The sequence below is a fragment of the Octodon degus genome, unplaced genomic scaffold (assembly GCF_000260255.1).
Source record: "Octodon degus isolate 3935 unplaced genomic scaffold, OctDeg1.0 scaffold00061, whole genome shotgun sequence".
Taxonomy (NCBI): Eukaryota; Metazoa; Chordata; class Mammalia; order Rodentia; family Octodontidae; genus Octodon; species Octodon degus.
Genome location: NW_004524637.1, coordinates 10084184 through 10093702, shown reverse-complemented (window position 1 = coordinate 10093702; position 9519 = coordinate 10084184). Strand labels below are relative to the sequence as shown.

General features: G+C 36.7%; 1 pseudogene; it reads left to right on the top strand.

Moving 5' to 3' along the window:
• Nucleotides 1–1864: 1864 nt before the first annotated feature.
• LOC111817544 lies at nucleotides 1865–2474 on the top strand (annotated as a pseudogene).
• The last annotated feature ends 7045 nt before the right edge of the window (nucleotides 2475–9519 follow it).

Here is a 9519-nt window from a genome sequence, read left to right as displayed (position 1 = left end):
CACTGCATTTTAAACATCTTAGGCATAATAAGGAACAGGTATTTTTCATCAAGTATTGATATGTTGAACCTTAAGTCCCTACATAATATGATAAAGAACATTTAAAAATTAGATTATATTTTAACAATAGGATAAAGAATTCTATGCTTCTCATGTTTGCACATAAGTCCAAAACATTATTTGAATATTATAGGTGTTTTAACTCAGCAAAATATTCTAAAAGAGTCCAGTACTCCATAATAGTATTGGGTCTTCCACTTCATTGGCAATGTCAGAAATTGTTGACCTGAGTCCCCTACAGCTCAACGTAACAGCATGGCTTTACTTCTTGTACTTTGTTTTTATACTTTTCTGCTTGATGGTTAAGACCAAGATAAAGAAGGACCTATGCAACAAGAGTTGTAGCTTTTGGGTCTGATAATGTCATTTCAGGGCAAGTGTCACATGGCAAAGAGCACCTGTTCATGGAGGCACCTGTTTGTGGAGGCAGCAAGATGGTGAAAGGAGTAACGCAAGCTCAGGCAGCTAGCTAATCTCTCTCTCCTCCTTATATTGCAATGCAGAGTGTCTGCCCCAGGGCACTCACACCCATAACCCAAGCATTGAATCATGAATCAATCACAAACTCCAGAATCATGACTATATGAGGCTTTGTGGGAACACCTAGGCATAAACCATAACACAGGGATGGTTCAATATATGCAAGTCAATAAAAGTAATATACCATATCAACAGAGCCAAAGATAAAAATCACAATAGTTGTAGAAAAAGTTTTGATAACATACAAAACACATTCATGTTAAAGAAAATCTACAAAAAATTGAAATGCATGGTCTTTACTTCACTCTGATAAAGGACATCTATGATAAATCAACAGCCAACACCATACTAAATAGACAAACAATGAAAGATTTCACTCTAAAATCAGGAACAAGAAAGGAATATCCTCTATCACCACTCGTGTTCAACATAGCTCTGGAAACATTAGCCAGAGCAATTAGACAAGAGGAAAAAAAGTAAAAGAAATGAGGATAGGAAACGAAGAAGTGAAATTATCATTAATTGGAGATGACATGATACTGTATAGAGAAGAACTCAAAAATTCCATCAGAAGTGCTCTAGATTTGATAACCAAATTTAGTAGCATAGCTAGATACAAGTCAGCACTCAAAAATCAATAGCTTTCCTGTACACAAAAAACAAAGTCACTGAGAAACTAGGGAAACCACACTTCTTACAGTAGCATCCAAAAAAAATTGAAATTCTTAGGAATTGATTTAACAAAAGAAGTAAAAGATGTATGTGGTGAAAATTACAGTATGGTGAAAAAAGAGCCTGAAGAGGCTTTCAGGAAATGGAAACATATTCCTTGCTCCTGGATAGGAAGAACCAACATTGTGAAAATGGCTATACTCCCAAAAATGTTATCAGGATTTAATGCAATGCCAAGCAAAATGTCATCAGTATACCTGACAAATCTAGAGAAAGCATTCCTAAAATTCATCTGGATCCAGAAGAGACAAGAGTAGCAAAATCAATCCTGGGCAAAAAATTAAGGCAGGAGGCAGCATAATCTTGGACTTGAAATTATACCACAAAGCAACTATAACAAAATCAACATAATATTGCCCCCCAAAAAATAGACCTAAAGATCAATGGAACAGATTAGAATATGCAGGCACAATTACAATCACATTCAGCCACCTTATCTTTGACAACAGGGCCAGATAATGTTTACTGGAAGATAGCCTTTTTACTAAATGGTACTGGAAAAACTGGTTTTCCACATGTCACAGATTAAAAGTAGACTCATGTCTGTCATCATACACTAAATGAAAGTACAAATGGATCAAAGATCTAAATACTTCCTGATGGAACTCCTGCCCTTTCAACACTCGGTGGATTTTCTCCAGCCTCTAAACCATCATCACCAAGGGAAGTAAAAGCAGAAGAGAAGTCTCCAATCTCCATTAATGTGAAGACAGTCAAAAAAGAACCTGAAGATAGACAACAGGCTTCCAAAAGCCCTTACAATGGTGTAAGAAAAGACAGCAAGAGAAGTAGAAATAGCAGAAGTGCAAGTCGGTCAAGGTCAAGAACACAATCACGTTCTAGATCACATACTCCAAGAAGACAGCGGAGCCGATCTGGAACATACAGCTCAAGATCAAGAAGCAGGTCCCGCAGTCACAGTGAAAGCCCTCGAAGACATCATAATCATGGTTCTCCTCACCTAAAGGCCAAGCATGCCAGAGATGATTTAAAAAGTTCAAATAGACATGGTCATAAAAGGAAAAAAATCCCGTTCTCGATCTCAGAGCAAGTCTCGGGATCACTCAGATGCCGCCAAGAAACACAGACATGAAAGGGGACATCATAGGGACAGGCGTGAAAGATCTCGCTCCTTTGAGAGATCCCACAAAGGCAAGCACCGTGGTGGCAGTCGCTCAGGACATGGCAGGCACAGGCGCTGACTTTTCTTCCTTTGAGCCTGCAGCACTTCCAGTTTTCCCTATCTGCAGTGTGATATATGGACTCTCAAACCATTAAAAACAAACTGATTAGGAGTTGATTTCTTAAAACTTCTAGGTCTCTAGAAACACTGAGGACATTTTCTTTTGAAAAAGAACTATGTTAAATTTTTTTGCACATTGAAATGCCCTAGCAGTATCTAATTGAAAACCATGGTCAGGTTCAATTGTACTTTATTATAGTGTGTATTGTTTGTTGCTATACAAACTGGAGTGTGGATTCTGTAAAAAATGTATCTTATTTTTATACAGATAAAAAAATTGCAGACATTGTTCTATTTAAGTGGTTATTTGTTTAAATGATGGTGAATACTTTCTTTCTTTTTTTTTTCCAAAGTTTTATTGATAAACAGCAATGAGACAGTTTCAAATCAAATCGGAAGTACAGTTTCAACAAATAATACACTGCATGGTGAATACTTTCTTAACACTGGTTTGTCTGCATGTGTAAAGATTTTTACAAGGAAATAAAATGCAAATCTTGTTTTTCTAAAAAAAAAAAAGATCTAAATACTAGAACAGAAACTCTAAATCTACTGGAAGAGAAAGTAGGTAGAAATCTCAAAGATAAAAGTGTATGCAGAGTTCTTGAACAAAAACCAAACTGCACCAGAAGCATGTGAAAGATTCAACAACTGGGGTCTTCCCTTATTGAAGTTTGTGCACTTCAAAAGACATCAGAGTGAAAAGAAGACTCAAAACTGGGAAACAATTTTAGCTAGCTGTCCCTCAGGCAAAGGACTTCTATCTAAAGCATACAGATAATTTAAAAATTGAGACTTTCAAATTAGAAAGACCCTATCCAAAAATTGGCATCTGAGATGAATACACACTTACCAGGTGAAGAAATACAAATATATGAGAAATGTTTAACATCCTTGGTTGTCTAAGAACTGTGAACTAAAACAACACTGAGATTTCATCTCACCCCAGAAAAAATAGCTATCATCAAAAAAAAAAAAAAAAAAAAAAAAAAAATCAACCGAAAACAAATTCTGTTGGGGCTGTGGGGAAAAATGAACACTTCTCCTCTGTTGGTGGGGCTGGAGAGTGGTACATTGTGGCAATCAGTTTACAGATTCTTCAGAAAACTAGAATTGGAGGTCTCATTCGACCCACCTATTTCCATCATCAGTATCTTCCCAGAAGAACTGAAAGCATCATACCACAGTGATATATCTGCATCCATGTTTAGAGCAGCACACTTTGTAACAACAAAATCTTGAAAACAACTGAAATGTCTATCATGAGAGGAATGGATACAAAAGGTGTGATAGTTTTATACAGTGGAGTGTTACACAGTTATAGAGAATGATGAACTTGGGACTTTTATAGGTAAATAGATGCAACTGGAGACCATCATCCTAAGTGAGATAAATATAATCTTCCTGCTGATTTGCTGTATTCTATTTGCTAGTAATTTATTGATGATTTTTGCATCTATGTTCATGAGGGAGATTGGCCTGTAATTTTCTTTTGTTTTTGGTTGAGTCTTTCTCTGGTTTTGGTATCAGTATAATACTTTCTTCCAGGAATGACTTAGGGAATATTGCATTCTGTTCCATTTCATTGAAGAGCTTGAGGAGTATTAGAATTAAATCTTCTCTAAGTTCCTTGTAGAATTCAGTTGTGAATCCATCACAACCTGGGATTTCTTTGTTGGTAAGGTTTTTTTTTTTTTATATTGCATTCCAATTTCATTAGTTGACATTGGGTTATTCAGAGTTTTTATATCTTCTTGACTCAGTTTTAGTAGTTTGTATCTATCTAGGAAGATGTCCATTTTTCTACATCTTCAATTCTGTGAAGAGTAAAGATCTATTTTTTTTTTTGTATTTTAGGGAAGGGTCTACAGGATGTTCAAAGTCTCACTACTAGATCGGATTCATAGTGATCCACCTGTTTACAGCCTCCCAAGTGCTGAGGTTACAAGTGCATGCCACCACACCCTGTCTCAATTGCTGTCTCAGCACACCTCAGGGGCAGGGCCAGAACAGTAGGCCTGGGACTAGAACCCCAGACCCCTGTGCCTGCTTGCAGGTGCTTTAATCCACTGAGCTATCTGGCCATTGCTAAGAGGGTAAAGATTTTTAAAATACCTATTGATGATCTTTTGAATTTCCACAGGATCAGAGATAATTTCTCTCTTTTCATTCCTTATTGCTTGAATCTGAGTTTTTCTTTCTTATATTTGATGACTTTGGCTAGAGTTTTCCAGTTTTATTTAATCTTTGAAAAACCAGATTTTTGGTACATTAATTCTTTGCATTGTTTTCTTTCTCTCAATTGCATTAATTTCTGCTCTAATCTTTATAATTTCCTTCCATCTTTGAGTTTTCTGCTTGGTTTGCTCTTCCTTTTCTAAAAGCTTGAGGTACAGCCTTAGAGGATTTTCTTTGTTGTCATTCTGTTTTCCTAATGTGTGAGTTTACTGCTGTGCATGTCCCTCTGAGAGCCGCTGTCATTGCATCCCAGAAATTCTGGTAAGTCACACGTGAATTTTCGTTGGATTGTAGATATTGCTTAATTTATTGTTTATTAGCATTTGTAACCCATTGGTTTCTCAGGAAGTTGTTATTTAATTTCTATATATTTATGGGGTCTTTGTGTTTTCTCTTGTCATTAATTTCCCATTTCATTGCACTGTGGTCAGATAATATGCATGCGATAATTTCTGTCTTCTTGCATTTATGTAAACATGATCTGTGGCCTAGTATGAGGTCTACTTTACAGAATATTCCTGTGCAGCAGAAAAGAATGTGTGTTCAGATATTGGGTGGAACACTCTGTGTATGTCCACCAAGTCCATTTGTTCAGAGGTTTGCTTAAGTTCTGCTACCTGTTTGGAAATTTTTTGTTCGCTTGGCCTATGTTTTTGAGATAAGGGGTGTTAAAATCCCCTTTTAAGATTGTCATATTGTTTATTACATTTTTCATGTCCATTAAAATTTGTCTTATATAATTAGATGCTTCTGTATTTGGTGCATATGTACTTGACTGTTATCTCTTCCTCTTGAATTTTTCCCCTAACCAATCTGTAGTGACTTCCTGCTCTCATTTGATCATTTTTGCTTTGAAGTTCAGATTACCTGTGACTAGAATAGCTATCCATGATTTTTTTTTTTTTTCTGAGTTCCTGAGTCATGTAGCATTGTTTTTCCATCCTTGGACTTTCAGCCTATGAATTTCTTTATGGATTAAATGTGTTTCTTGTATACAGCATATTGTTGAATTATGTTTCTTAATCCACTTGGAAATCTATTTTTTTTAATTGGTGAATTGAGTTCATTTCCATTGGTGGTTATAATTGATATGTATTGGCCTATGTTTGTCACATTATTTTTCTGCTATTGGTTTCCTACATTTCTCCTGCATTTAATTGTTTGCCCTGTTTTATGGGTTCTTTCTGTTGCTGTTCTTGGAATTGTGGTCTTTTATTTTTGTGTTTTTGGCTTACCTGGGGATTGAACTCAGGCCCTTGTGCTTGCCAGGCAAGCGCTTATTCTACTGAGCCATCTCCCTAGCCCCTTGTGGTCATTTTGATCTCTTTCTAGAATGCCTTTTAGTACATTGTGTAAGGTTGATTTGGTCATCATCAATTTCATTAGTTGTCGTGGAAGCATTTTACTTTTCCATTGAACTTGAAAGAGAGTTTTTCAGGGTATATTAAACTGGGTTGGAATTGTTTTCTTCTATGACTTGAATTACTCCACTTCATGCTCTTCTTTACTTGATGGTTTGTGATGAGAAATCTGCTGCTATTCTTGTGGGTTTCCCTTTAAATGTGACCTGTTTCTTTTCTCTAGTGGCTTTTGGTATGTTGTTCTTGTGCTGACTTTCTGGGATCTTGATTATTATATTTCTGAACGTAGATTTAATTGGGCTGATATTCTTTGGAGTTCTGTATGCCTCTGTGACTGAATGTCAGATTGTTTTCCTGGATTTGGGAAGTTTTCTGCTACTACTTCTGCTCATATTATTTTTAGGTCATTTGTGTTGCCTCTGTTTTTCTTATTGATGTCTATTGATCTTATGTTCTTCATCTTTGCATTATGTTGCAGCTGTTTCATTATTATTTTCTGGATCCTTGTTGTTTTTAACAGACTTTTTCCTTTCCTGCTCACTAGCTGCAATGCTGTAGTCAAGATCTGAAAGTCTATCTTCACCTTCATTCAAACGATTTTACCAAGTTTTAATGAAATTTTTAATTTCGTGTATGTCTCTTTGAATCTGCTTGGTGCCTTCTATTCCTTTCCTATATTGTTCATTCAAGGTTACTATCATTTTTCTGTTCCCCTCTGTTTTTTTTTTAACCAGTATCTTCTTTAGAAACACTTAGTAATTCTTTCATTACAGTTATCATTTTTTTACCTTGAAGATGATATCTGGTATGATTTTCTCTATACCCTTCTGCAGTTGTTTCTTTACTTATGCTGCTATTATTTCAGAGATTTCAAGTGTGTGGCTTCCAGTTTATTCTATGATGATGTTTCCTGGGTTTGCTCTGGGTGGACTTGGAGCTTGAGATTGCGCTGTGTTCCTTCTTTTTGTCCTCTTCTATTTCAGAGAGAACTCTTTATTTTGATTTCTGTAATACTTTTTGTGAAAGTTTGAAAGTAGGTAGCTGTATCGTTGCAATCACAACCACTCTTTAAAGAGTCTGTGTTTCAGGTATCTCTCCTGTGTGAGAGACTTCTTTTGTGTGTGTCCCTAGATTTTGCCTTTTCTATTGATTGAGAATGAGCTGTTGGCTTCCATTTGGCACTGTCCTCCGTCCTTCCATATCGCGCTTTGGTGAGGTTATTACTAAAGTGCCTCCTGATACTATTACCCAAGGGAGATCATGTGGTGAAGGCAGATATGGTGTCCTATTTGCAGTAGTATAATTAGTAATACTAAACAACAGCTAGTGAAATTGACAAACTTTTGTAACTAATGGTTTAGTACTTTAGGCCATAGGAGCAAATATTATAGCTATATAACAAAGCAGATCTTAAATTAGGCCTTTGTAACTAAGTTAGTTCTCCGGAGTTCTGCCCGGGCACCTCCCCCTCACATCCCTGGAGTCCTCCTGGCAGACTAGTTCACCCAAGTCACCTCCTGCCACGTCTGTGCCATGGTGATCCTCACTGTGGGCCTGGGCTTCAGTCTGGGCCCCACTGGGCCTAGCAGTAAGCTTCAGCTCACAGGGGCTAGGTCTACCAAATTCGGGCTCAACCTCCTGAGCCTGGCTCAGTCTGGCTGCTGGGCTTGGATTCTTCCTAATTTCTGTTTTTTGGGCTGGGGATCAAACTCAGGACCTTGTACTTGCCAGGCAGGCACTGTGCCACTGAGCTATATCCCTGGCCCAGCTCCTTCCTAATTTCCTATCATCTTATTTGGAAATTTTGAATTTTTTGCTCTCTTTAAAATAAAAAACTTAAGATGTGATGGACTTTTGCCTTTTTATTTTTTTATTTATTTTTTTGTACCAGGGGTTGAATTTAGGACCTTGCACTTGCCAGGCAGGCACTTGTACTGCTAAGCTATCTCCCCTGCCCAACTTTGGCTTCTTTTTCACAAGAAATATATTAAATATACCTTTTAGATGAACAAGACAATTGTGGAATTATATTAATTTTTGTTTCAAGATAGTAGGGGACAGACATTAATTTTCCAATATTGGATTTTGAACTTCTTTGGAAATTTCAATTTAAGCAATGATTTATTAATTTATGCTATATGGAAATGGATAGTACTCAGTAGAAATATAACATTTTTGAAATTATATGTATGCTATAAGTTCTTCAATATTTAGACGTAACAGGACATACATGTTCAATTAAAGAAAGTATAGTCTATGAAATCATAAATGTGACTGCAAATTCTCACCTTGGCCACTAGGTGGAGCCAGGATTATTTCATGAATGCATTGAATCCTGTTTCACACTTTCGTTCAGTCTACCAAAGTAAGAATTTTAAATTTGCTTCTGAATTTTGTCAGGGACTTCAAAATTATAACTTTTAATAGACTATATTCTTGTTAATTAAAGTCTATGTCCCCATTTTCTATAAACAAATACTAAAATTTCTTATGTATAAAATAAAGGAATTATTTACTAAGATATTTAATTTTCTTCTCAATTTAGAGTTTTTAGTACATATTGTGGATATCTCAAATTCATATTTAATTGTGCTACTATAAGCTGGCTTTCCATTTTTATTTATTTATTTTTAAAGCTGGCTTTAAAAAAATTACTTAGAACAGGGTCTACAGGTCTCACTACACAGCTCGGACTCATAGTGATCCTCCTGTCTCGCAAGCGCTGGGATTACAGGCATGCGCCATCACACCCAGTCTCAGTGGTTGTGTCAGTGTGCCCCTAGGGTGGGGCCAGTGTGGCATGTGGTGCTGAGGATCAAACCCTGGTTCCTTGCTTACCTAAGCAAGTGATTTAGTCTGCTGAGCTACCTGGCCAACATTTTTTAGAAAGATGTTTTTGGGTTTTTTTTTTTTTTTCTTCAGGACTAGGGATCAAACTAGAAGCTGTTTTTTGATATTTCATTACTCATAATCATACAGGTCAGTACTGCTACTCTATAGAAGAATTTAAAGCATGGATTAGGGAATAAAATGGTTTTGAAATCCCACCAAGCAGCTCTGTAGAGGGGATTTCAGATCCCCGAGAACCCTAGTGCAAGAGAAGCCCAAGACTCCTTTAGGATCAGATCCACACTCTGTCAGCTCCTGTTAGGAAGACCTAGGGAGGGGCTGGGGAGATAGCTCAGCGGTGCAAGCAGCTGCCTGGTGTGTGCAAGGTTCTGAGTTCAACCCCCAGTATGAAAAGAAAAGAAGAAGACCTAAGGAGGTCATGTTGAAGTACTACAAATATTTCTAAAAATTCAAATGTATGAAAATTATCATGTGCCCTAATTGAGCTTTCAATAGTTTGATATCATGAAGACTCATGATATGTAGAATACACACACACACACACACACACACACA